The 27,748-nt window shown below is 38.5% G+C and overlaps 1 protein-coding gene across 6 annotated transcripts in view; it reads left to right on the forward strand.

The window, feature by feature from the left end:
* The first annotated feature begins 10,850 nt into the window (after positions 1 to 10,850).
* Positions 10,851 to 27,748, forward strand: part of PDS5B (PDS5 cohesin associated factor B) — a 197,071-nt gene continuing 180,173 nt past the window's right edge. For 4 of the 6 annotated variants that reach the window (XM_036831559.1, XM_036831560.1, XM_036831563.1 and 1 more), the window contains exon 1: positions 10,851 to 11,001. The gene's annotated coding sequence lies outside the window, so the exon portion shown is untranslated. The remainder of the gene's footprint in view (positions 11,002 to 27,748) is intronic. The other 2 variants (XM_036831561.1, XM_036831562.1) reach the window with 2 other exon arrangements.

Here is a 27,748-nt window from a genome sequence, read left to right on the forward strand (position 1 = left end):
ATTAGTCATCAATTTTATACACATCAGTGTATACATGACAATCCCAATTGCCCAATTCATCACACCACCACCCCCACACCCCCGCGGCTTTCCCCCCTTGGTGTCCATACGTTTGTTCTCTACATCTGTGTCTCAACTTCTGCCCTGCAAACCGGTTCATCTGCACCATTTTTCTAGGTTCCACATACATGCGTAAATATACGATATTTGTTTTTCTCTTTCTGACTTACTTCACTCTGTATGACAGTCTCTAGATCCATCCATGTCTCCACAAATGACCCAATTTCGTTCCCTTTTATGGCTGAGTAATATTCCATTGTATATATGTACCACATCTTCTTTATCCATTCGTCTGTTGATGGGCATTTAGCTTGCTTCCATGACCTGGCTATTGTAAATAGTGCTACAATGAACATTGGGGTGCATGTGTCTTTTTGAATTACGGTTTTCTCTGGGTATATGCCCAGTAGTGGGATTGCTGGATCATATGGTAATTCTATTTTTAGTTTTTTAAGGAACCTCCATACTGTTCTCCATAGTGGCTGTATCAATTTACATTCCCACCAACAGTGCAAGAGGGTTCCCTTTTCTCCACACCCTCTCCAGCATTTGTTGTTTGTAGATTTTCTGATGATGCCCATTCTAACAGGTGTGAGGTGATACCTCATTGTAGTTTTGATTTGCATTTCTCTAATAATTAGTGATGTTGAGCAGCTTTTCACGTGCTTCTTGGCCACCTGTATGTCTTCTTTGGAGAAATGTCTACTTAGGTCTTCTGCCCATTTTTGGATTGGGTTGTTTGTTTCTTTAATATTGACCTGCATGAGCTGTTTATATATTTTGGAGATTAATCCTTTGTCCATTGATTCGTTTGCAAATATTTTCTCCCATTCTGAGGGTTGTCTTTTCGTCTTTTTTCTGGTTTCCTTTGCTGTGCAAAAGCTTTGAAGTTTCATTAGGTCCCATTTGTTTAGTTTTGTTTTTATTTTCATTACTCTAGGAGGTGGATCAAAAAAGATCTTGCTGTGACGTATGTCAAAGAGTGTTCTTCCTATGTTTTCCTGTAAGAGTTTTATAGTGTCCGGTCTTACATTTAGGTCTCTAATCCATTTTGAGTTTATTTTTGTGTATGGTGTTAGGGAGTGTTCTAATTTCATTCTTTTACATGTAGCTGTCCAGTTTTCCCAGCACCACTTATTGAAGAGACTCTCTTTTCTCCAATGTATATCCTTGCCTCCTTTGTCATAGATTAGTTGACCATAGGTGCGTGGGTTTAACTCTGGGCTTTCTATCTTGTTCCATTGATCTATGTTTCTGTATTTGTTCCAGTACCATATTGTCTTGATTACTGTAGCTTTGTAGTGTAGTCTGAAGTCAGGGAGTCTGATACCTCCTGCTCCGTTTTTTTCCCTCAAGACTGCTTTGGCTATTCGGGGTCTTTTGTGTCTCCATACAAATTTTAAGATATTTTGTTCTAGTTCCGTAAAAAATGCCATTGGTAATTTGATAGGGATTGCATTGAATCTGTAGATTGCTTTGGGTAGTATAGTCATTTTCACAATATTGATTGTTCGAATCCAAGAACATGGTATATCTCTCCATCTGTTGGTATCATCTTCAATTTCTTTCATCAGTGTCTTATAGTTTTCTGCATACAGGTCTTTTGTCTCCCTAGGTAGGTTTATTCCTAGGTATTTTATTCTTTTTGTTGCAGTGGTAAATGGGAGTGTTTCCTTAATTTCTCTTTCAGATTTTTCATCATTAGTGTATAGGAATGCAAGAGATTTTTGTGCATTAATTTTGTGTCCTGCAACTTTACCAAGTTCATTGATTAGCTCTAGTAGTTTTCTGGTGGCATTTTTAGGATTCTCTATGTATAGTATCATGTCATCTGCAAACAGTGACAGCTTTACTTCTTCTTTTCCAATTTGTATTCCTTTTATTTCTTTTTCTTCTCTGATTGCCGTGGCTAGGACTTCCAAAACTATGTTAAATAATAGTGGTGAGAGTGGACATCCTTGTCTCATTCCTGATCTTAGAGGAAATGCTTTCAGTTTTTCACCATTGAGAATGATGCTTGCTGTGGGTTTGTCATATATGGCCTTGATTATGTTGAGGTAGGTTCCCTCTATGCCCACTTTCTGTAGAGTTTTTATCATAAATGGGTGTTGAATTTTGTAAAAAGCTTTTTCTGCATCTATTGAGATGATCATATGGTTTTTATTCTTCAATTTGTTAATATGGTGTATCACATTGATTGATTTGCATATATTGAAGAATCCTTGCATCCCTGGGATAAATCCCACTTGACCGTGGTGTATGATCCTTTTAATGTGTTGTTGGATTCTGTTTGCTAGTATTTTGTTGAGGATTTTTGTATCTATATTCAGTGATATTGGTCTGTAATTTTCTTTTTTTGTAGTATCTTTGTCTGGTTTTGGTATCAGGGTGATGGTGGCCTCATAGAATGAGTTTGGGAGTGTTCCTTCCTCCACAATTTTTTGGAAGAGTTTGAGAAGGATGGGTGTTAGCTCTTCTCTAAATGTTTGATAGAATTCACCTGTGAAGCCTTCTGGTCCTGGACTTTTGTTTGCTGGAAGATTTTTAATCACAGTTTCAATTTCATTACTTGTGATTGGTCTGTTCATATTTTCTATTTCTTCCTGGTTCAGTCTTGGAAGGTTATACCTTTCTAATAATTTGTCCGTTTCTTCCAGGTTGTCCATTTTATTGGCATAGAGTTGCTTGTAGTAGTCTCTTAGGATGCTTTGTAGTTCTGCGGTGTCTGTTGTAACTTCTCCTTTTTCATTTCTAATTTTATTGATTTGAGTCCTCTCCCTCTTCTTCTTGATGAGTCTGACTAATGGTTTATCGATTTTATCTTCTCAAAGAACCAGCTTTTAGTTTTATTGATCTTTGCTATTGTTTTCTTTGTTTCTACTTCATTATCTCTGCTCTGATCTTTATGATTTCTTTCCTTCTGCTAACTTTGGGTTTTGTTTGTTCTTCTTTCTCTAGTTCCTTTAGGTGTAAGGTTAGATTGTTTATTTGAGATTTTTCTTGTTTCTTGAGGTAGGCTTGTATAGCTATAAACGTCCCTCTTAGAACTGCTTTTGCTGCATCCCATAGGTTTTGGATCGTCGTGTTTTCATTGTTATTTGTCTGTAGGTAGTTTTTGATTTCCTCTTTTTTTTTTTTTTTTTCTTTTTTTTTTTTTTTTATTCACACACACACACACTGTATTTTATTTTTACAAGACATAAATAGACTGACACCAAGCATTGTACATGGATGACCACAACAAAAGCAACACTGATTGCAATTACCAAACATGAATTGATTTCCTCTTTGATTTCTTCAGTGATCTCTTGGTTATTTAGTAACGTATTGTTTAGCCTCCATGTGTTTGTGTTTTTTTACGTTTTTTTCCCTGTAATTGATTTCTAATCTCATAGCATTCTGGTCAGAAAAGATGCTTGATATGATTTCAATTTTCTTAGATTTACTGAGGCTTGATTTGTGACCCAAGATGTGATCTATCCTGGAGAATGTTCCGTGCACCCTTGAGAAGAAAGTGTAATCTGCTGTTTTTGGATGGAATGTTCTATAAATAACAGTTAAATCTGTCTGGTCTATTGTGTCATTTAAAGCTTCTCTTTCCTTATTTATTTTCATTTTGGATGATCTGTCCATTGGTGTAAGTGAGGTGTTGAAGTCCCCCACTATTACTGTGGTACTGTCGATTTCCTCTTTTATAGCTGTCAGCCGTTGCCTTATGTATTGAGGTGCGCCTATGTTGGGTGCATATATATTTATAATTGTTATATCTTCTTCTTGGATTGATCCCTTGATCATTATGTAGTGTTCTTCCTTGTCTCTTGTAACATTCTTTATTTTAAAGTCTATTTTATCTGATATGAGTATTGCTACTCCAGCTTTCTTTTGATTTCCATTTGCATGGAATATCTTTTTCCATCCCCTCACTTTCAGTCTGTATGTGTCCCTAGGTCTGAAGTGGGTCTGTTGTAGACAGCATATCTATGGGTCTTGTTTTTGTATCCATTCAGCAAGCCTATGTCTTTTGGTTGCAGCATTTAATCCATTCACGTTTAAGGTCATTATCGATATGTATGTTCCTATGACTATTTTCTTAATTGTTTTGGGTTTGTTTTTGTAGGTCCTTTTCTTCTCTTGTGTTTCCCACTTAGAGAAGTTACTTTAGCATTTGTTGTAGTGCTGGTTTGGTGGTGCTGAATTCTCTTAGCTTTTGCTTGTCTGTAAAGCTTTTGATTTCTCCATCGAATCTGAATGAGGTCCTTGCTGGGTAGAGTAATATTGGTTATAGGTTCTTCCCTTTCATCACTTTAAGTATATCATGCCACTCCCTTCTGGCTTGTAGAGTTTCTGCTGAGAAATCAGCTGTTAACCTTATGGGAGTTCCGTTGTATGCTATTTATTGTTTTTCCCTTGCTGCTTTCAATAGTTTTTCTTTGTCTTTATTTTTTGCCAATTTGATTACTGTGTGTCTCAGTGTGTTTCTCCTTGGGTTTATCCTGTTTGTGACTCGCTGCACTTCCTGGACTTGGGTGGCTATTTCCTTTCCCATGTTAGGGAAGTTTTCAACTATAATCTCTTCAAATATTTTATCTGGTCCTTTCTCTCTCTCTTCTCCTTCTGGGACCCCTATAATGCGAACGTTGTTGTGTTTAATGTTGTCCCAGAGGTCTCTTAGGCTGTCTTCATTTCTTTTCATTCTTTTTTCTTTAGTCTGTTCCGCAGCAGTGAATTCCACCATTCTGTCTTCCAGGTCACTTATCCTTTCTTCTGCCTCAGTTATTCTGCTATTGATTCCTTCTAGTGTAGTTTTCATTTCAGTTATTGTATTGTTCATCTCTGTTTGCTTGTTCTTTAATTCTTCTAGGTCTTTGTTAAACATTTCTTGCATCTTCTCGATCTTTGCCTCCATTGTTTTTCTGAGGTCCTGGATCATCTTCACTATCATTATTCTGAATTCTTTTTCTGGAAGGTTGCCTATCTCCACTTCATTTAGATGTTTTTCTGGGGTTTTATCTTGTTCCTTCATCTGGTACATAGCCCTCTGCCTTTTCATCTTGTCTATCTTTCTGTGAATGTGGTTTTTGTTCCACAGGCTGCAGGATTGTAGTTCTTCTTGCTTCTGCTGTCTGCCCTCTGGTGGATGAGGCTACCTAAGAGGTTTGTGGAGATTTCTCTATAAGCAAATACATCTGATGTTTTCAAGGAGAGAAGGCAGATTATAAAACATTATAAATATATATTTAATATATTAAATTTATATTAAAATACATATAAAATTACATTTTTATAACATATAAGTGTAAATATATGAATAGAATATATTCTGGACTGATATATACTAAAGCATTAAAGGTATTTTTCTCTGGTGGCATGATTATAATTGGTTTCTTTTCCCTTTTAATCTTAACTGCATTTCCAGATTTCTGTACAGTAAACACATTATTTACACATTAAAAAGAAAACAGTATACCTAAACTGGTTGTATTTCAGTAAATTAATTTTTTTTTTTTTTTAATAATGGCAATATTTTTCAACAGCTCCATCTGCTGGCTGCTGAATAGAGTTAATTTTCAAATATTACTGTATTTGTTTTTACAAATACAGCCAGGACAAGAAATAGAATTCCTCTATTAAAACAAAGGATGCTTCTTATATATCTATGAAGAGAAATATCAGCAGTCAAGTTAATTCACCTGATACACATTTGGTTGGATACAGAGTAGGCTATTACCCAATACACAAAAATAGACTGTTTGACTAGAACAGAAACATTACATTGAAAAATTGGTTTGGTGTTTTTAGCTATCTTACATTGGCATGCTGATTTTGTTGATTGTGTGAAATAAAAACATTGATTAGTGGTTGAATATTGATATGTATGAAATATATCATATTGTAGGAATTCATATACTTTTGCACTCATATTCAGAGCTGCAGTCTAAACTCTCCTATGTCATTCTCATTATTTTCAAGTGAAATTCCTCTTGTTTCCATATCTCTTTATTTTTTCCTGAAGTTGAATTGATGATAAATGCTTTTTTAGAGAAACATGAATTTCTGTTTATATGGTAACAGGAGGTATTATATTTTGTTTAAAAATCTCTCAATCATCTAGCTTTGGAACTCTTAAAAAGTAAAATCTGTCATTATGCTGAGTGAAATAAGTCATTCATGAAAAGACAAGTACTGTACGATCCCACTTATATGAGGTGTCTAAAGTAGTCAAATTCATAGAAACTGAAAGTAGAATGGGAGTTACCACAGGCTGGGGAGAAAAGGAGTTGTTACTTAATGGGTATAGAGTCTCAGTTTTGCAAGGTGAAGAAAGTCTGGAGAGCTGTTTCACAACAATGTAAATATGCTTAAGACTACTGAACTGGGCACCTAAAAATGTTAGAATGGTAAATTTTATGATTTTTTTTACCACAATAAAAAAGTAAAGTCTAAAAAATATATATTGTATGTGTAATATTTATATATATATTTTATATATTTATATGTATAACAAGTTTGAGAGAACATATTGAAGCAACCATGCACTATACTTTTTTAAAAATATCTTTATTGGAGTATAATTGCTTTACAATGTTGTGTTAGTTTCTGCTGTACAACAAAGTGAATCAGCTGTATGTATACATACATCCCCATATCCCCTCCCTCTTGAGCTTCCCTCCCACCCTCCCTATCCCACCCCTCTAGGTCATCACAAAGCATCGAGCTGATCCATTTTTCTGGTCTCCTCATAAGTCAGTTAGTATTTCCACAAATTTATCATATTTGTTTGTGATTTACATGGGACTTAATTTAAAAAGAGATTCAAGCATGATTGTAAGATGAAATGGGATTTTAAAATTACATACTTTCTAAATTAGTTGGAAGATGATGAGATTCACTAAAAAATTTCCCCTGACTATGGATCCCTGGACAAATCACTTAGCTATTTGTCTCAGTTTTTTTATGTAAAATGAATTGAAAGAGGTGATCATTTCTATGCTCTATGAACCCTAAAATTCTCAAAATCTTTTCATGGCATCTTTCTGAAACCCTTTCCTAACCAGCTCTAATGCAATAATATATATATAAGCAAACAGATAATAAAATTTAAAAAGCACCTATCAAGTAATTAAAGGACTATTAGGTACATTTTGTATAAGTCACACCTAGTTTGATCCTATATAAAGGAAGTCTCCCCTCTACAATGGATAGATGTGATATGAACTTACAAAGACAAGGCTTTTAAAATATGCGTATACATATAGAATTAATATAATATCCATACCCTGCTTGGGGAGAAGTTTGAAATCTTTGGAAAAGAATATAGAGTGTTTCCTTTTTTGCCCTTTTTAAAAATAGTGAGGCAAACATTTTCTACAGTTGTAAATAGGCAGTAAGACTATGGAGAGGAAAAAGAAAATTAAGATGAAGGGTAAATCTATAGGCAAAGGAAGTCATGGGCCAAAGCAGCATGGTTGTGGGAAGTGGAGAAGTATAGAGTAATGAGAAGTAAATTAAAGTGGCTAAGTTAAGTAAACGAGTCTGATTGAATAAGTAGGGGTAGGCCGCTGCAGAGCCTCAGACCTACCCAATCAACAGTAGCAGGAGCTGCCCTGGATACCAGACAGTTCATTAAAATCAAAATATAAATAGGCTGTTAGGGAGAGAGTCCTCACTTTTATTCCATTCAGTCATCTGGCCAGATTGTTCTATTACTCATGACTTCTAACACCATATAAAGAAATTTTATTCTAGATGAAACTGTGTTTAAAGGAGCTCATGTATTACTATAAGTATGCTTCTGGTATTAGGTTAAACTGCTTGCTGAGAATTATGGCTCATTCTAATGGCTAATCATAATGCTCTTTATTTATTTATTTATTTTAAAATATTTATTTATTTATTTATTTTTAAATATTTATTTATTTGGCTGCACCAGTTCCTAGCTGCGGCGTGCGGGATCCTTAGTTGCAGCATGCGGGCTTCTAGTTGCAGTGTGCGAACTCTTAGTTGCGGCACGCATGTGGGATCTAGTTCCCTGACCAGGGATCCAACACAGATTGGGAGTGTGGAATCCCAACCACTGGACCACTAGGGAAGTCCCCATAATGCTCTTTAAATCAGTTCTCATTTGCTTTCTTACATATCTGAGCCAATGATATACTTGATATAAATATGAAATTTAGAATAAGTCATTGTTCTATATCAAAATAAAAACATGAGCATAAAATAACAATATATATACTATACTATATATATATAAAATACTATATGAATATATGTATATACATATATATTTGATTTTTGTCATTTTAATTACAATGTGTGTTGGTGTGTTCCTCTTTGGGTTAATTCTGTATGGGACTCTGTGCTTCCTGGACTTGGGTGACTGTTTCCTTTCACAGGTTAGGGAATTTTTCAGCTATTACGTCTTCAAATATATTCTCAGGCCCTTTCTCTTTCTCTTCTCCTTCTGGGACCCATATAATGAGAGTATTAGTGCACTTGATGTTGTCCCAGAGGTCTCAAATTGTCCTAATTTCTTTTCATATATATTTAAGTACATGCACTTCAACTGGTACTGGCATAATTCTTAACAAACTTCAACAGTTGCAAAGAATACACTATGAAACAATGTTGGATATTTATTATAAGTTGTTAAAAAATAGCATTTTGATTCCAGAGTCTACTGGCTGTGCTGTTCACCATAGGAAGCCCCTAGCCACATGTACTTATTGAGCACTTGAAACATGACTAATGGGAATTGAAATGTGCTTTAAGTGTAAAATTCACAAGATGAACAGAAGAATGTAAATTATCTCATTAATAAAATTTTATATTGATATGTGCAAATGACAATATTTTGGATATACTGTTTAATAACATAAAATGTTATTAAAATTAATTTCACTGGTTTCTTTTCATTTTTTAAAATTGGAAGATTTTATGTTGCATACATGGTTCATATCATATTTCTTTTGGACCAGCGTGGATTTACAGTGTAACTAAATGCAATTTCCTCCCGTTAACCAAGATCAGGCCCATGGACTGCACACACTGCTGAGTGCTGACCATGGATAAGAGTGAACAACCTTTGCTTTTGCTGTTCTGCCCAGTGCGTTCAGGAATTCTCAGCCAGCAGCTCAGAACCTCAATCACAATGGTGACCTATGCTATTTATTGTAACTCCAAGGAAACCAAGAAGACTTTAACAAGTCTGTATATTTACCCAAATGATCTTCGAGAACACACATATCCCCAAAGATCCCAGAGAGTTCTTCAGAATAAAAAAAGTTAAGAATTTCAGTATAGTGTCTGCATAGAAGATCGGGAATACCATTAGTTATTAGGTAGGTAAGAAGATGGTCCAAGAACTCTTTAAGGAACTAAATGTGCTTAACAAGATGAGACCTCTAAAACAATGTTTAAAAAGAAAGAAAGTCAGCAGGAAACTGCCTTGGCTTACGTTTGCTGGCTCTGGCATCGAGCTGTGTTGTAGGCAAAGGTCATCTCAGAACCCCTTACCCTAATTTCCCTTTGTGGCATCCTTTCCCTTCTTGCTATTCTCCCTGTTTGGAAATCCCAGTGCCTTTCTCATCCCTGTCTCTTTTATCTGCCTCTCTCTACGGAAAGGAAAATAATCTTTTGTTAGTGTAAAGCCAGTAGAAGTGTGGGCTGATGGGTGCCACATATTGCTCCTGATGAATTACAACTTAGTTATTTTTTGGACTTTACTTTTATTAGATCAGCTTTACGTTTACAGCAAAACTGAGAGGAAGGTACAGAGATTTCCCATATACACCCTGCCCCACATTTGGTTGTTTTTTAAAGCCCTGAACACAGAAATTTATTTTTCTTTTATTACCAACTTCAGATTCCAGTTTTCCTAAACTGTTGCTTTAAATGAAGGTTTAGATTACTAATTTCTGTAAATCCATTTGCTGTTGCATGAAACATAGTTTCTTTTGTTAGCAGCTATACTTCATTGAGGCCTTAAAGATATTTGCCTCTCTCCATCCTAATAGTAATCGCCAGATCAACTTTTAACATATTCCCTCACAGCTGCAGCAGGGAGGAGTGGCACCTCCTGGAGGTGAAGGGGGTTAGAAACCCACCTTCTGGAAGGTGTCCTTGTGGTCTTTAGACTGTTTCTGCCTCCGATAAAGACAACTGTGATAAAACGAATGAATGGAATGCTTTGTTACAGATGGAATTACTATGTCCCCCCACCCGCTACCTAAACAATACCTGAAAACGGGAAAGTTGTGGGATTAAGTAAAGACATTACACACACAGTGCAGAAAAAAGCTATTTTAAGGCATTTTGAGGTGACTAGGTCAGAGTTCCCAAGTAAGGAGCAAAGTAGTTAACACCAATTTTATTAACTTCGCACAACATTAGTACTCAGTTTCACTGTTTTAAAAAATTCGCCCCCCCCCCAAAAAAATTCCCAACTTTTACCCGTAAGGCTAGAGACATATAACAATTTATGTGGTTTTCGGCAAAAGTCAAGGAAGCGAGAAAGCATTAACAGCTGCCAGTCTCGCCGCCACCGCGGCTACAGCGGCGGCGTGCCCGTGTGGCTGCGTGCGCGAGCGACGGGCGGGGAGGGGCGGAGCGGAGGCGGGCACGCGCCCGCGCACGGGGCGGGGCGGCGGGGAGTCGGGCGGAGGGGTGGGCGGACGCGCGCGCGCGCGCGTGAGACTGTCCGGTCGGCAGGGGGCGCTGCGCACCCACGCGGCGCTCTGCTTGCCCCCGGGTGCTGTCCGCAGCGGTTCGATTGGAGCAGCCGCTGAATAGCGCTTGGCGCCATTTTGAAGCGGAGAGGAGGAGGAACGGCCGGGCTGGCTGCGGAAGGGGAGGGGGGGGGAGGAGGCGATTGGATGCGGCGGCGGCGGCGGATCCCGGAGAGCAGCGGAGTGAGAGGAGTAGCGAGTCGGCCACCCGGAGGTAGGAAGCAATTCAGTTAACGGGAAGAAAATGTCTCTTCCCTCTGGTCGCCGCGCTCCATTTTTCAGCGCCCGCCACCGCGGCTGAGTCTGTGGCGGGGCTCAAGCGCCGCCCGCCTGCCAGCCGAGACTCGCCTCCCGGCATCGGGGGCTGCAGCCGCTGGCTGCCTGGCGGCGGTGGGGCCGGGAGGAGTAGGGCGCGGGCCGGGGGCGTGGGCCGGGTTCTGCGGTGGGGGTGGGGAGGGCCCCGCGGCCGGCGCGCTCCCTCCACGCCGCGGGCTCCGCCGCAGCCTCTGGAAATTAAACTTGCCGCCCTGGCCGGGCTGGGGCGCCCGCGGCGTCGAGGGCGGCGGGCGGCGGGCGGTGACCTTGCGCGCGGCCGGGGGTCCGCGCCGGCTGCCCGCCGCCCCGCCGCCCGCGCCCCGCCGCCCCTCCCCCCGCGCCCGGCCGCCCGGCGGCTGTTTCCCGGGCGGCAGGCGGGCGGCGCGGCGCTCCTGTTGAATCCTCCCGCGGGCGGGTTTTCCCCCTTCCGGGCGAGGGGCGGGGAGCGTGGGTCGGGGCTGACCTCGGGGCGGTGTGCGGGCCTCGGCGCCCTCGCCCCCGCCGCTGGGTCGCCCGCGCCGCGCAGTCTCCGCTCCGGGCGACGACAACGGGCCGACCGAGTGACATTTTTATCCTGTTACTTGCCAGTCGCGGGAGATAAAGCGCGCCTACCGCGCCTCTTGGAGCTGGTGCTGGAGGCACCCGAGGACCTAGTTGAGGAAGAGTCCAGCACGGGCTGGAGTGGCTTCTCCCGGGCCACCACTGAGTTCTAGCTTTCCTTTCGGAAGCCTGGGAGTCGGAGCGACCATGCAGACGGTGTGCAGCTGTACCGTTGACATTTTCGCAGTCTCTTATCTTAGTGACACCTGAAAAGTTTCTGGTCGAGAGGAAACGCTGTTTGTGGTTTCTTGCTGCTGTTGCCTTTTGGTATATGCGTTAAAGCTACGCTAAGGCGCGGTACAGTTATTCAAGGGAATGAGTCTGAACCCTGAAACGCTGCACCTCGTCGGCTTCAGAGTTTCCTGTTCCTGCGTTCCTTCGCGGCCCGTGTAAACTCGGGGTAGGGTTTGAAAGAGCAGGTCCCTGCCTACTTGACACATGTTTAGGCATCCTAACCAACCCCCGAAAGGGAACCCTATATTTGATTTTGAAGGACGTGCTTTGAACGCTCTTTTCACACTTCTGTTATGAAGTGATGGATGGGCAGTACTGTCCTGAACGACCCTACCCAACTCTGTTTGTTAAACCGTTTGGGAGACTTTGGATGTAGCCTTTACTTTCGAAGGTTGGTCTGCGGTCTTGAGTGAGTTTTGGAGGTCTTTTACTGTCTTCCTAATAACTTCTAAAAATTCAAGTGTGTTTATATATGAGGCGAGCTGTAAATAAGTCATAATTATTTAAAACTTGAATGGCAGTATAGTCATTGTTCTGAACACATGTAGGTGAAGTTCCAAGATAGAGCATTTTCTATACTTACGTAAGCAGTAGTCAAGTAAAATAGTTAAAAACAGAAAAATGGTATTAAGCAAAATATCGGCTAGAAAGGACACTTATTTATGCAGTACATATGTCGGAGATGTTAGCAGTTTTAGACAATAAGATGAGCATTCCTGTGGTGTGTGCAGGTCAGTTTGTGGAACGGTTAATCTGGTATCGTCTGGTGATAGCAGAAAACCTAATTAAAATTTACAGTGATGAATATGTAGGTGACAGTTTCAACATGGAACTTTTTATAGAAAGGTAGATTTATTTTGAAAACAACTGTAAAAAAAAGATTGAGAACATTATTCTTTCAAAATAAATGTACGAATGTATATAGAAAAGGTGCACGTTAGATATTCTTTGATTACTGAAGTAGTAATTTTTTTTGTGCCTTTTTTGATGGTTTAAAAAATTATACTCTGGGTTTTGCTTGAACGTGTGAGTATTTTAAATGACAAGGTAGTGTTTGTATTGGCCTTTATTTTTTCTTAAAGTACTTTTGTGCCCTTTCTTATTTTCTCCTTTTTTGTTGAGGTTGATTCTCCTTGTATTAACTTTGTTTTTTTGCAGTAGCTTTTGTACTCTTCCTGTCACTTTCATTCTTGTCTGGTTATGCCTTTTGCCTCACTTTTCCCAAATATTAGAGGAGATAACTTGGTGAAGATAGTGATCCTTGTTGTCGTGGAATGTTTTGTACTAAGTGTATTTGACAACTAGTTCTACTGAGCTGGCTGTTGGATAAAAGTTTTAATTTTTAAATTTATTTTAAAATGGTTTGCAACTTTAACGGATACAAAGAGTTATGTTTTGAGGACCAGGCTTTGTCAATAATTTGTTAAGCCTAAAATAAAGTGATATGCTGTATTAGACAGGGCTTGCCCTGGTGAAGACTGAATGGTACCCAAAACTTTGTGTAGAGGGGAATATTTTGGGAGATTGTGTTCTTTCTGCTTCTCCCTCTTGGAGATTAGGATTGTCCTGTGGCTTCCTCAGTGCTACTTTTTTTGATCATGTGTGCCTAGAACTAACAGGAGAGCTCACTGTGATTTGGCTTGGATGACAAGTACTGTATATAATCTATGTTAGAAAAGAATAAATTTGTATTTCCTTTGTTAGTGTTAGAGAGCTATAAGGAAACTTAGATGATCTCCAACTCACTCATTATATGCATGAGAAATTAGGTTCAGATTGTAACTTGATTGATTTATTCAAAGTCACAGTCATATTCTTGTGGTGGAATTGAGGCAGCCCTTCGATCTCCTGGAGGCTTAGAAGCATCCACGTGGTCTGTATTGTTTTATTCAGGACTTAAGCAATATTTAAAATTATTGCCAGGTAGCATATTATTCTGTCTCCTTTCCCCCCTTTTTTTTCATTCATTCAACCAAGAAATAAAGTTTCGAGGTTAACCATCTGTTTCAGAGTCTGTTTTTTTTTTTTTTTTTTTTTAACTTTTTTTTGGGGGGGGGTTTATTTATTTAGTTATTTAGTTATTATTTATGGCTGTGTTGGGTCTTCGTTTCTGTGCGAGGGCTTTCTCTAGTTGCGGCAAGTGGGGGCCACTCTTCATCGCGGTGCGCGGGCCTCTCATTATCGCGGCCTCTCTTGTTGCGGAGCACAGGCTCCAGACGCGCAGGCTTAGTAATTGTGGCTCACGGGCCTAGTTGCTCTGCGGCATGTGGGATCTTCCCAGACCAGGGCTCGAACCCGTGTCCCCTGCATTGGCAGGCAGATTCTCAACCACTGCGCCACCAGGGAAGCCCCAGAGTCTGGTTTTAATAATTTCTTTCCAGGATTCGGTCCACTTAAATTGTCTCAGAAGATAACCTCTTGTATGTCTCTGTCTCCTGGAGTTGCTTGATCTTTCATTGTGTAACAATACTTGACAAGGCATTTATTTATTCTTTGTTAAACTTGTAAGCCAGAGTAATTTGGAAGTTAGTGTTGAACTTTATTTTGTTATAAGATGCATGTGTGCATGAGTGTGTTTTTGTTTTTTTTTTTTTTTTTTTTTTTTTTTTTTTTACTTTTAAACTCAATTTGCTACACAAGTCGTTTGCTTCTGGTTACAGTAGGTGTTTGGAGAAAATTGTATTTGGTTTGCGTATTCCTATTTGGAAATGTTAAAAATTCCAAAAATACTTAGTCTAAAAATAAACCCAGTAATTTCTCTGAGAACATATTTACTTTTTAAGCTTATTTAAGAAGCTGCCAAATGGTTCAAAATTGTGCTTCCTTGGCGTGTAGAGGTCAGCTCTTCCTCACACTATACTGTCATGAACCACCTGATTATAACCATTTTCCCCAATACTTGAAAAAGGTTTTATAACTCTTTCTCACTAATTAGTTCAAAATTAAGGATAAGTTTGCTGTAATTGTTTCAGTTGATAGGGATGATCATGCTCAGTGAGAAAATCGTGAAGATTAAACTCAGATTAGTTAAATTTAGTTGTTTAAAGTAAATCTTAAAGCCATTACTCTGAGATGTTTAAAAATATCCATGATAGTTATTGTGCTCTAATGATTAGACATCAGTAATAAGCAGTAATTAGAAATACTTGGTTTAGCTATGTAAAACTTATAAGTCAGCTAAGGGGAGTGGAGGGAAGACTGATAAGCAGGAAGCTAATTTGAGGCATCTTTAAAGGACCATGATCTAGAAGTACTCCACTAACTTGCCTCCCTTTGACAGAGATTGCTCTGACCTGATTCAGTTAAAATGAACAAATACTAAGCTTCATATATATACTCTACCATGGATGATGTAATAAACAGGACTGAGACTCTGCCCTATAGAAGTTTTGAGTGGTGGTTTGCCACTTGCACCAAGGTGATGAGAGCTGAGAAAAACCAGAGTAGGATCCCTGCTGTTAAGTGATTCTACAAGGGGCAGGCCTTCCTCCCTCTTCAGTGACAGTTAAGGTTGCTCTTCTTTATGTGGGAGAGCAAAGGAGGGGACATTATGACCACAAGCATTGTCTCTCTCTTGGAGAGAATGGTTAGGGGGCCCAAAAGGAAACAAGAGTTTGTGGTTCCCTGGGCAGTGTAGGGATTCTTTTTCTCTTTCATCTCAGAGGTGGTTTTAGAGAAGTAAGGGAAGAGATTTTAAAGAAAAGCCCCAGATATATATACAAAATGTATTTACAAAATGCATCCCTAAGTAGCTGAAATTCCGTCAGGCAATTTGTTAGCCTTCAGATATTGGGATGGGGGTTGGGGTGTGTATGGAGAGTTGGTAGTGAGAGTAGTTGTTACGGTTGGCGAGAACAGAGTACTTTAAAGAATCGTATATTTTAAGTTAAAAGTTGTACATGTATATGATAAGGAAATTCTTATGGTACAGAAGATAAAAATAAAAGCTACTTTATCTCTTCTCCCTAAAAGGTAATCCACTGTTAACAGTTTTCAGAAAATTTACTTTTCAAAAAATTTATGCAAATAGTATTATACTTACTGCTTTTTTTTTGTGATTAAAAGCTATATTGTTTACTTTTTTTCTGAAATTTACTTTTTTCTGTAGTTGATGTCACATAGCTCCTCATGTTGGCACATATAGATCAACATAATTTAAACAATGATTAGAGTATTATATGCATGTGTCACCATAATTTATTCTGACTCCTTTTGAGTGGTATGTAGGTTGTAACTACTTACACAAACTGACAGTATATGACTATGACTGTTACATGTTCCCCAACATTGGGCTTTATTAAACTTTATGCCTTTTGCTGATTTGATATGTGAAGTTTGTATCTTGTTTTGGGTTTGCATTTTGTTGATTATGAGGAGGGGAAAACATTTTTGTATGCTTATTGGGCAAACGTTACTTGCAGCACACACTTTAGATTGAGTAGGTTAAGTTATCTGTGTGCCCCTCCCCCCCATCTAAAATGGTTTGAAGGAGATGGAACTTTTAGAGAGAAATAAGGTTTCAGAGCCCGTGGCACCTTGAGGGGGAGCAGTGCTCTGAATGGGGAGGCTGCAGTGCTAGACTTTGAACAATAACCAGAGATTAAGTATTGAAAGCCCTTAACTTGGTCTTAATGGAAGATTACATAACGGCAGGAAGGGAGATTTGAGAGTCAGGGCAAGTAATTTCATATAGGGTCAGCTCTATCTCCTACTGTCTGCTTGTCCTGTCTCACCAGTCCCCCCTTGTGCCCCAACTGTCATTTCATTTTTATTTATACTGTCATTTGACTTGCTCTTCTTCCCTGGTGGGGTGGCAACCTTGACTTTGATGTTTCAGTTCTTCCAGAGATGAGGGACACTTAGTTTTTATTATAAGGGAAACTGATTTTTCTTCAAACCAAAGGGAGCAGTTCTCATTTTTAACATTCTTTAGATCTATTTTCTGATCTTTAGTAGTCCCTCTTTATAGTTGATATTCTGCTAGTGTCAGGGGCCTTACATGCTGACCTGTGCAGAAGTTGGCATGACTACGTGAGCTTTGTTCCTATTTAATCCCTACATGCTGCCCCCACCCCAGCTTCACTTTTTTTTTTTTTTTTAATGAAATAAGTTTTTTTTCTTAGTAGGCTTGGGAGGCAATTGGTTTAAAAGGCTCTTGTCTGTTACCCCCTATCCCAACCCGCCCCATGGTAAGTATGTAGAGATGTGTTAATTAGCTTGATTGTGGTGATGTTTTCGCAATGCATGCATATATCAAAAGACAAGCTGTATACCTTAAATATCTACATTTTTATATGTCAAAGATGTCTCAGTAAAGCTGGTTAAAAAAAAGTTTTTGTCTGTCTCCAGTTATTATGTACACTAGTTAATATCAAATGGCTGGCCCTTTTTCAACTTTACCTTTAGTCTAGGCCAGTGGCTCTCAAATGGGGGTGATTTTGAACACCCCTTCCTTCCCCAGCTCCTCGCCCAAGGACCTTTGGTAATGCCTGGAGACATTTTGGTTGTCACAACTGGGAGTGGGAAGAGTGGTGCTACTGGCATCTAGTGAGTAGAGGCAGGGATGCTACTAAACATCCTACAATGTGTAGGGCAGCCCTCCACAACAAAAAATTATCTGGCCTAAAATGTCTCTTTTGCCAAGAAACCCTGGATTCAGCAGACCTAGTCCAGGAAGCCCCCAGCTCAGGTGAATTAGGCCTGCCCACCAACTTTGATGATAGCAGTCAAGCAGTAGTAATGTTTCATGTAGTCTTATGCTCAGAATGGAAAGCTTTGAAATATAGATCTTGAGTACTTTTTTCCCCTCCTCTGTCTCTTTGGTCCTTTTCTTTTCAGCGTTTTGCTTTCCTTCTCCTCTACCTTCATGGTGTAACATAATTAGGTCAAGGCTTTGCAGTCCTACGTGGAGTTCGGAAGGTCACTAGCATTGAAGGCTTGAACAGCAGTAGGAACATATTTAGGCATTTAATATGATGCTTGATAAGTGAAGTCCTTTGCTGAGGAAAGCAGAAGAGCATGGCGGTTAAGCATATAGACATAGAGTCAAGACTGCTTGGGTTTTTATCCTGCCTCCATCACTAGCTAGCTTTGTCACCGTGGATAAATTACCTAATCTTGCCAAGCCTCAGTTTCTTAATCTGTGAAGTGGGGAATAATAGCAGGTATCTCATTTTTAAAAGCAGCTTTATTGAGATATAATTCACATTCCATACAGTTCACATATTGAAAGTGTGCAATTCATCAATTTATAGTACATTCGCAGGTGTGTGCAACCATCACCACAATCTGCTCTTAGAATATTTTTCTCTTTTAAAAGAAACCCTAAACCCATTAGCGGTCACTTCCAGTCACCCCTTAAATTAGTTTTTGGTATAAGCCAGGCCAAATGCTTCCCTTGGTGACAAGTATGTAAGTACTTAGTAAAAAACTATTATAACTTGGGGCAGGGAGACTCTATTTTGTGGCAGGCCCATTCACAAGACTTTATAGAAGGCAAATACGGATATTTGTTGAATGGATATTTGCATGCTATACTATGTAAGGAAATTGTGCTCGGAGATATAAAGATGAAAGATACACCTTTATTTAAGAGATCTATATTCAAGTGGGAAGAAAGAGACTGGTATCACAAAATACCAGTTATACCAGTTATAATTGTAAAATAATTATAAAACGAGGCAGAATAAAGTGCTTTCGGGAAGGTGTAAACAACATATTTGAAATTGGAAATTTGTTAAAGGGAGATTAATTACTTAGGTAAGAGTGCAGGAACCATGAAAAACTTCTTAAAGGAGGGACCATTTTGGCCAAGTCTTAGATGATAAAATATGGGACTCTGGCTCTGTGAAGAGCACTTGAAGAATGCTGTGCTTTTTTGAGGTATTGGTGATATTCCCATCTTTTTTTTTTTTTTTTGCTGCCTCATGTTGCTGCCAAATGGTTGCCTCTGGTAGCTACACCTGCACCCTTTTTTAAAAAACATTACTTATTTACTTTTTGCCACGCCTCTAGGCTTGAGGGACCTTAGTTCCTGGACCAGGGATCCAACCCGGGCCCTCGGCAGTGAAAGTGCCAAGTCCTAACCACTGGACAGCCGGGGAATTCTCACCCGCACCCTTTTTTGATGTTTCTAATCTGTTGTGAACTTGGGAAGTTATCTAAATGTAAGAAATAAATAAGCTTTTAGTGAGAGCCTGGTGTCTGTGAGAAGAAGGTATGATTATGTGGCCTTATGCTGTCACTTTGAGTTAGTTGCCTTTTTAGTTTTATTCTCTGGTTAATTGGGTTTGCAGAATAAATAATTCCTAGGTAAATTAGGCTCATATAAAATGTTTTCCTTTTTTTTTTCCCAAGGCTTCTGCTAACAGCCATAGCCCTAACGTTTCTTCTCAATTTCCTATCGCCTTCTTCTCATATGCCGTCAGACACAACACTCCAGTACGTGTCCAAAACTGAGCTGCCTTCCTCTATCCTTTAACATCTGCACTGGTTAATACAGATTTTCTTTTAAGTTCAATGGCTAGGTTTGTCATCAAGTCAGCAACCTGGGTGTCATCTTGACCTCTCTATCTCCTTTACTTCTCAAATCAAATGAGTTACCAAATCCTGTTGATTCTGATACAGTAGTTTCAAAGTTGTTTTTTTTTTTTTAACACTGTGTGCACAGTAATACTTCAAAAGTAAAAAACCAAAAAGAGAAAAAAAGTCTCTTTTCCATACCCTTCCTCATCTGTATAGTTCCCAGATTCCTACAGTAGTTTACTAGTATTATTGGATTTCTTATATATCCTTCTGGGGATTTAAAAAATACAACCCTGTACAAGTATATGTATCCCACCCCACGCCTCCCCTCACCCCAACACATGTTTTACACTAATGCTGGAAAGTTTAACTGCTTTGCCTTTTTAAAATTTATTTATTTATTTATTTATTTATTTATTTATTTTATTTATGTCACTTAACAGTATACCCTGGAGATCCTTCTGTATTAGTATATAAAGTGCTAGTATGTGTGCTCTCTCTCTCAACAGCTGCAGAGTGCTCATTTTGTTTATGGACCATAATTTAACTAGCCCACTGATGGACAGTTAAATTGTTTCCAGTTCTTGCTATTATAAAAATACTGCATGAACAACCTTGTACATATATCATTTTGTACACATGCAGGTGTGTCTGTAGATTAACTTCCTAGAAGTGGAATTGTTGGGTCAAAGAATAAAGCGGATACAATTTTGATAGATACTGTTAAGGTGTTCTTCATGAGGGTTGTAGGATATAATTTTGATAGATATTGTTCCGTTGTCCTTCATGAGGGTTGTAACAGTATTGTATACACGAGAGTACTTGTTTTCCTAAAGCCTTGCCACCACAGCATACAATGACACTTTCTGGATTTTCACCAATATGATAGGTGAAAAATGGTACCTCAGTGTAGTTTTAATTTACATTTCTTTTTTTTTTTTTAACATCTTTATTGGAGTATAATTGCTTTACAGTGGTGTGTTAGTTTCTGCTGTTTAGCAGAGTGAATCAGCTATACATATATCCCCATATCCCCTCCCTCTTGCATCTCCCTCCCACCCTCCCTATCCCACCCCTCTAGGTGGTCACAGAGCACTGAGCTGATCTCCCTGTGCTATGTGACTGCTTCCCACTAGCTATTTTACATTTGGTTGTGTATATATGTCAGTGCCACTCTCTCACTTCGTCCCAGCTTACCCTTCCCCCTCCCCGTGTCCTCAAGTCCATTATCTACATCTGCGTCATTATTCCTGTCCTGCCCCCAGGTTCTTCATAACCATTTTTTTTTTTTTTTTTAGGATTCCATATATATACGTTAGCGTACGGTATTTGTTTTTCTCTTTCTGACTTATTTCACTCTGTATGATAGACTCTGGGTCCATCCACGTCCCTAGAAATAACTCAATTTTGTTTCTTTTTATGGCTGAGTAATACTCCATTGTATATATGTGCCACATCTTCTTTATCCATTCATCTGTTGATGGACACTTAGGTTTCTTCCATGTTCTGTGTATTGTAAATAGAGTTGTGGTACACGTCTCTTTTTGAATTAATGGTTTTCTCAGGGTACGTGCCCGGGAGTGGGATTGCTGGGTCATATGGTAGTTCTATTTTTAGTTTAAGGAACTTCCATACTGTTCTCCATAGTGGCTGTATCAATTTACATTCCCACCAACAGTGCAAGAGGGTTCCCTTTTCCCACACCCTCTCCAGCATTTATTGTTTGTAGATTTTTTTGATGACGGTCATTCTGACTGGTGTGAGGTGATACCTCGTAGTTTCGATTTGCATTTCTCTAATGATTAGTGATGTTGAGCATTCTTTCATGTGTTTGTTGCCTGTTTGTAAATTTTCTTTGGAGAAATGTCTGTTTAGGTCTTCTACCCATTTTTGGATTGTGTTTTTGTTTTTGTTTTTTGACATTGAGCTGCATGAGCTGCTTGTAAATTTTGGAGATTAGTCCTTTGTCAGTTGCTTCATTTGCAAATATTTTCTCCCATTCTGCGGGTTGTCTTTTCGTCTTGTTTATGGTTTCCTTTGCTGTGCAAAAGCTTTGAAGTTTCATTAGGTCCCATTTGTTTATTTTTGTTTTTATTTCCATTTCTCTAGGAGGTGGGTCAAAAAGGATCTTGCTGTGATTTATGTCATTACATTTCTCTTATGAGTGAAGATGAGTATCCTTTCATATGTTTGGGCCATTTTGATCATTCTTTTTTTTTTTTTTTCTGTGAACAGTCTGATCTTAATCTTTACTCATTTTCCTGTCCATTTTGGGGATTCTTGAATTTCTCTTCAGTCCATGTGCAGTGTTGGTTTACTAAAAGGAAACATGACTAGCTTGTTGCAGGTGCCTTCTTACAGGTAGCTCTGCTTCCATTTTTCACTCTCTTTTAGGCTTTCTCTCACAGTGTTAGCAGAGTGATACTTCTAATTGCAGATTTGTATGTGTCATTCCCTTGCTTAAAGCTGTTCAGTGCCTCTTCACTGCCTCTATAATCCAAATGCCTTAACATTAGCATGGTACCTACCTACCTTGCTGGCATTTCCTTTTTTCCCCCATAGGTTCTCCAAACTCCAAAAACACTGAACTGCTCCTAGCTCCCTGTTGTGTTAGACCCTTTGCCTCTGTGTCTTTGCACGTGGTATTTCTCTGCTTATAATGATCCATTCCTGCTTGTCTGCACGTCCGAAGTCCTGCTTTTCATCCTTCACCTAATGAAAAGGCTTTTCTGTTACCTAACTCTTCTTTCAGGCAGTGTATGGTGCCCTTTTCTCCTTCTCACAAGTCCCTGTGTATATCTTTTCTTTTTTTTAATTAATTAATTTTTATTTTTGGCTGTGTTGGGTCTTCGTTGGGGTGCACGGACTTCTCACTGTGGTGGCTTCTCTTTGTTGTGGTGCATGGGCTCTAGGCACGCGGGCTCAGTAATTGTGGCTAGAGGGCTCTAGAGCACAGGTTCAGTAGTTGTGGCTTGAGGGCTTAGTTGCTCTGTGGCATGTGGGATCTTCCCGGACCAGGGCTCGAACCCGTGTCCCCTGCGTTGGCAGGCGGATTATTAACCACTGCGCCACCAGGGAAGTCCCCCCGTGTATATCTTTATAATGGAAACCCTCACATTGTGTATTGTTATTGTGTATTTCCTTGCTTTAGATTGTTATCCTCTTGAGGCATGGACTTAACAGTTATTTTGGAAGCTAGCATCATGTTTGGCACATAGTAGATGAGTAACAATTACTGATAACCCATAAATGTGTATATATATACACTAAGTATATATGTGGACAACCCAGGACAAAGAAAAAATGGAAAATTAATACTATGAGCTCAGATTTATTTTTAAAATTTGTTTTTATTTATTTAAATTGAGATATAAATTGAATACAATAAAATGTACAGATTTTAGCTGTTCGCTTTTAGGTGTGACAGTTACCCGTGTAACTGACTGATAACCAGAAGATGATAAAGAACCTTCTCATCACCCCAGGAAGTTCAGTGGTTGCCCTTTCCATTCTGTTCCCCTCTCTCCCAAGCACTGTGATTTCTAACAATGTAGATTATTTTGTTTGGTCTTCATACAGTGTGTGCTTTTTTGCATCTAGCTTCTTTTGCTTAACATATATTTCCAGATGCATCTATGAGGTTGGATGTGTCAGAGTTCTTCTTTTTATTGCTGAGTAGTATTTTGTTAGATGAATATACCAGAGTTTATCTTTTCTTCTGTTGATGGATATTTGAGTTGTTTCCAGTTTCTTATTGTTAAGAATAAGGCCTGCAGGGATCTTCTTGCAAACATGTGTTTTCATTTCTCTTGAGTGAATGCCTAGGATTGGAATTGCTGGTTCACAGGCAGATGTGTGTTTTACTATATAAAAAACTGCTGTGTAGTTTTTCAGTTTTCTCTTATATACTCTCACTGTGACTCTGTGTTATTCTAGTTGCTCTACATCCTTGCCAGCATTTGGATAATCATTTTTTAAATTTTAGCTATTTAGTGGGCATGAAATGGTATCTTGTGGTGTTATTTTGGATTTCTTTGCGAGCTAATGATGTTTCATATGGTTACTGACAATTGTCAATAATTAGTGTATTTTCTTTTGTGGAATATCCCTAAGTTTTTTGCACATTAAAAAAAATTGGTTATCTTTTTATTATTGATGTGTAAGAATTCTTAATATAGTCTGGATATGTTTTTTGTCACATCAGTGTATTGAGAGTATTTTGTCCCAGTTTGTAAGTTTGTGTTTTCCTTAACGGTGTATTTTTTTTTTTTTAATTTTATTTTATTTATTTGTTTATTTATTTATGGCTGTGTTGGGTCTTCGTTTCTGTGTGAGGGCTTTCTCCAGTTGCGGCAAGTGGGGGCCACTCCTCATCGCGGTGCGCGGGCCTCTCACTATCGCGGCCTCTCTTGTTGCGGAGCACAGGCTCCAGACGCGCAGGCTCAGTAATTGTGGCTCACGGGCCCAGTCGCTCCGCGGCATGTGGGATCCTCCCAGACCAGGGCTCGAACCCGTGTCCCCCGCATTGGCAGGCAGACTCTCAACCACTGCGCCACCAGGGAAGCCCATTTAACAGTGTATTTTGATAAGCTAAAGTTTTTAATTTTGACGAAGTTCAATTAATCAATTTTTTTCTTTAATAGATTTGAGTTTTAAGAAGCTTTTGCCTACTCCCAAGTCTTGAAAATAATTTCCCTTGTTTTCTTTTAGAAGTTTCATAGTCTTTTGCGTACAGGGCTATGATCCATCTTGAATTATTGTGCATGGTGTGAAGTAGGCGTTGAGGTTCATTTTTACAAATGCATTTATCCAATCCCAACACCATTGTTTGAAAAATTTTGTTTTCTTTCCTGCACTGAACTGCCTTTGTGTTTTTGTCCAGGAATGTTTGAACACATGTATGGATCTGTTTCTGGACTCTCTTGTTTCTTTGATCTAATTGTTTCTCCTATGCTAGTATCATACTGTCTCTGTTACCTTAAGTCTTGGAATCAGATAGTGTGCATCTTCTAATATTGTTTGGCCAGTCTAGTTCCTTTGTGTTTCCATATAAATTTTAAAATCAGTTTGTCAATTTCTATTAAAAAAAAAAAACCTTTTGGGATTTTGATTGGGATTGTGTTGCTCATTTAGGGAGAACTGACCTATAACAATATTGAATTTGGTAGTCAGCCTTTAACATGGTTCCCATTGATCTCTGCCTCTTTGTATTTGTATCCTTTTGTAGTCACCTTGCACATTATATTAGGGTTGGTCTGTGTAACCAACATAATATGGTTGAAGTCACTTCTGAAATTAGGTTATAAAAGGCACAGTGGCTTGTGTATTAGTCTCTTTCTCTCTCTCATCAGTCACTCTAGGAGAAAACAGCTGCCATGTTGTAGAGAGGCCCATTGTCAAGCCTGTGAAGGAGCTGAGATTTTACCCTACTTGCAAGCTAACAAGTTAGCCTACTGCAGTTTCATGGATGCTGATAGAAGACATGAGACTCTTGGGTCTGCGTCAAAAGACAGGTTATTGTCACAGCTATAGTAGTAGCCAGGGTACTGTCAGCATTTTTGCACCAGTTCCTCAAGCTCCAAATCACACTTGATGTGAAGAGGGTCAGATGACAACTGCACATGCAGTGCTTGCATTACAAGAGAGGAATTCCGAACATAGGGAACCTGGATGTTTTTTAATGGGCAGTAAGCATACCTGTTCTTTGCTCTGGAGGAGACTTTATCTTCCACATCTGTTCACTTTATAAACACCTTTGGGAAGTTAGTCTGGAACAAAGGGCAGTGAGATCCTCAGTTGCAAGATGTGCAGAAACGCAAGAGACCAATGGAATATTGTCTCCTGACATCCACATGACAAAGAATTGAGGCCTTCTGCCAGTAGCCTTGAGTGAACTTGGAAGCAGATCCTCTGGCCTTCAGTTGAGTGTAGACCTAACTACAGTTTGCAACCTCATGAGAGACCCTTGAGCCAGGTCCACCAGCTAAGCTGCTCCTGGATTCCTGACCCTTAGAAACTGTGTGAGAAAATAAATGTTATTTTCAACTGCTGAAGTTTTGGAGTAGTTTATTACACAGCAGTAGATTATTAGTACAGTTGTTTACCTCTTCCTTTATTTAGGTCTTTTTTTGATACATACTGTAAACAAATTTATAGTTATGTATCTACGTATCTATGCAAGATCTTTACGTCAGCCCAATGAAAAAGGTTTTTCCATATGTTACTATGTCAATTATGTAATATGATTTTGTTAACATATTAACATATGTACATACAATGTAAAGTAACATTTTAATGTTCTCCGTAGAGATCTTGCAGTTAAATTTATTCCTAAAGATTTTTCTTTTTGATGCTATTTTCTAAATTTATTTTTTGATTTTTTTCTGATAGTATATCCAAATACAGTAGTTGTCTTAAAAATTGTGTGTGTATTCTTTGACCTTGCTGAAATTCATTTAGTTCCAATAGTTTTTTTGTAGATTCTTTAGGATTTTCTCTACATAAACAATCATATCTGTGAATAAAAGTTTTATTCTTTTTTCTCCCATCTTTATAAGCTTTTATTTCTTTGTGTTACTTTATTACACTGTCTAGCATTTTCAATTTAATGGTGAAGAGATGGTGGGAATGGACATTCTTGTTTTATTCCGCATCTTAAGGGGAAAACATTGTCTTTTAACGTTAAGTAGAATGTCAGCAGTAGTTTTTTTGTAGATTCAAAGAAATCAGATGGAGCGTGTTCCCGTCTATTCCCAGTTTAGTGAGATTTTAATTTTTAAATTATGGATGGGTGTTGAATTTTGTTAGATGTCCCCCTCTTTTTGTATTTATTGAGATGACTATGGCTTTTACGCTTTATTCTGTTATTATGGTGAATTATATTTATTGATTTTTGGAAGTTAAACCAATTTTGCATTCCTGGGTTAATCTCATTTGGTCATGATGTATTGTCCTTTTATCTGTTTCTGAATTTGGTCAGCTAATATTTTGTTGAGGATTTAAGTGTCTATGTTCAGGAGGAATATTGGTCTATGATTGCCATTTCTTGTAATGCCTTCTAATAGCATGGTTAGACTAGTCTTCTGAAACCCGGAAATGTTTCCTCTTCTGTTTCCAGAAGTAGTTTGTATACGATTGATATAATTTCTTTAATGTTTGGTAACCATCTAGGCATGGAGGTTTTTTTGTGCATGCGGGAAGATTTTTGGTAACAGGTTTTGTTTCTTTGGTAAATATATGGTTATATGGATTTTCTGTTTTGTCTTTTTTCCCCCAAGCAGTATATCTGTCTCATTTAAGTTATCAAGTCTTTTGGCAGAAAGACTGTAATTTTCCCTTGTGATCCTTTTAATGTCTGTAGGATCTGTAGTGACCCCTCTTTACACTCTTCTTTCCTTGGTCATTCTTGCTAGAGGTTTAGCAATTTTCTTTCCACAACTTTTGGTTTCAATAATTTAATTGATTTTATGCTTATCTTGATAACTTCCTTCACTCTTATTTTCACTTGGTTTAATTTGTTCTTTTTATCCTCTGGCTTCTTAAGCTGGAAATTTAGGTATTTAATTAGGGAATTTAGATATTTAAATTTAAGACTTTGTTTTTAAATATAAGCACTTAAAGTTATAATTTCCCCCACATTTTTGTATGGTGTATTTTCATTTTCAGTTCAAAATATTTTCTAATTTTCTCTGTGATTTCTTCTTTGACTCATGGATTTTTTTAGAAGTGTGTTGCTTAATTTTCAAATATTTTGGGTTTTCCTGGATAGCTTATTGAAATTGATTTTTTATGTAATTCTGTTATAGTCACAGAATATACTCTGTAAGATTTCTGTCTTTTGAAATGTGAGGCATATTGTATGGTGTGGTATATAGTCTCATACAATTAAGTTGGTTAATAGTGTTCTTTAAATCAGCTATATCTGAAGTCAGAAAATGTCCTGCAAAGGGCTGTATAGACAATAGTTCAGGTTTTGTGAATTATACTGTCTCTGTTTTAACTACTTTGCCCTTGTAGTGCAAAAAGCAGTCATGGCAATATGTAAATGAATGGGCATGGCAGTGTTATAATAAAACTTCATTTACAAAGATGGGCAGAGGTCCTGCAGTTTGCTGACCCCTGATTTATATGCCTGTGGGTTGCTTTTTATCCATTTCAGTTGCTGAGAGAGGGGTTCTAAAATTTCCAAATATACCTGTGCATTTGTTCATTTCTTCCTGTAACTTTTTAAGCTTTTGCTTCATGTATTTCCTCCATGTAGTTTTCCCCTCAAGCTCTGATATTAGATG

The sequence above is a fragment of the Balaenoptera musculus genome, chromosome 18, assembly GCF_009873245.2.
Source record: "Balaenoptera musculus isolate JJ_BM4_2016_0621 chromosome 18, mBalMus1.pri.v3, whole genome shotgun sequence".
In the NCBI taxonomy this organism is placed as follows: Eukaryota; Metazoa; Chordata; class Mammalia; order Artiodactyla; family Balaenopteridae; genus Balaenoptera; species Balaenoptera musculus.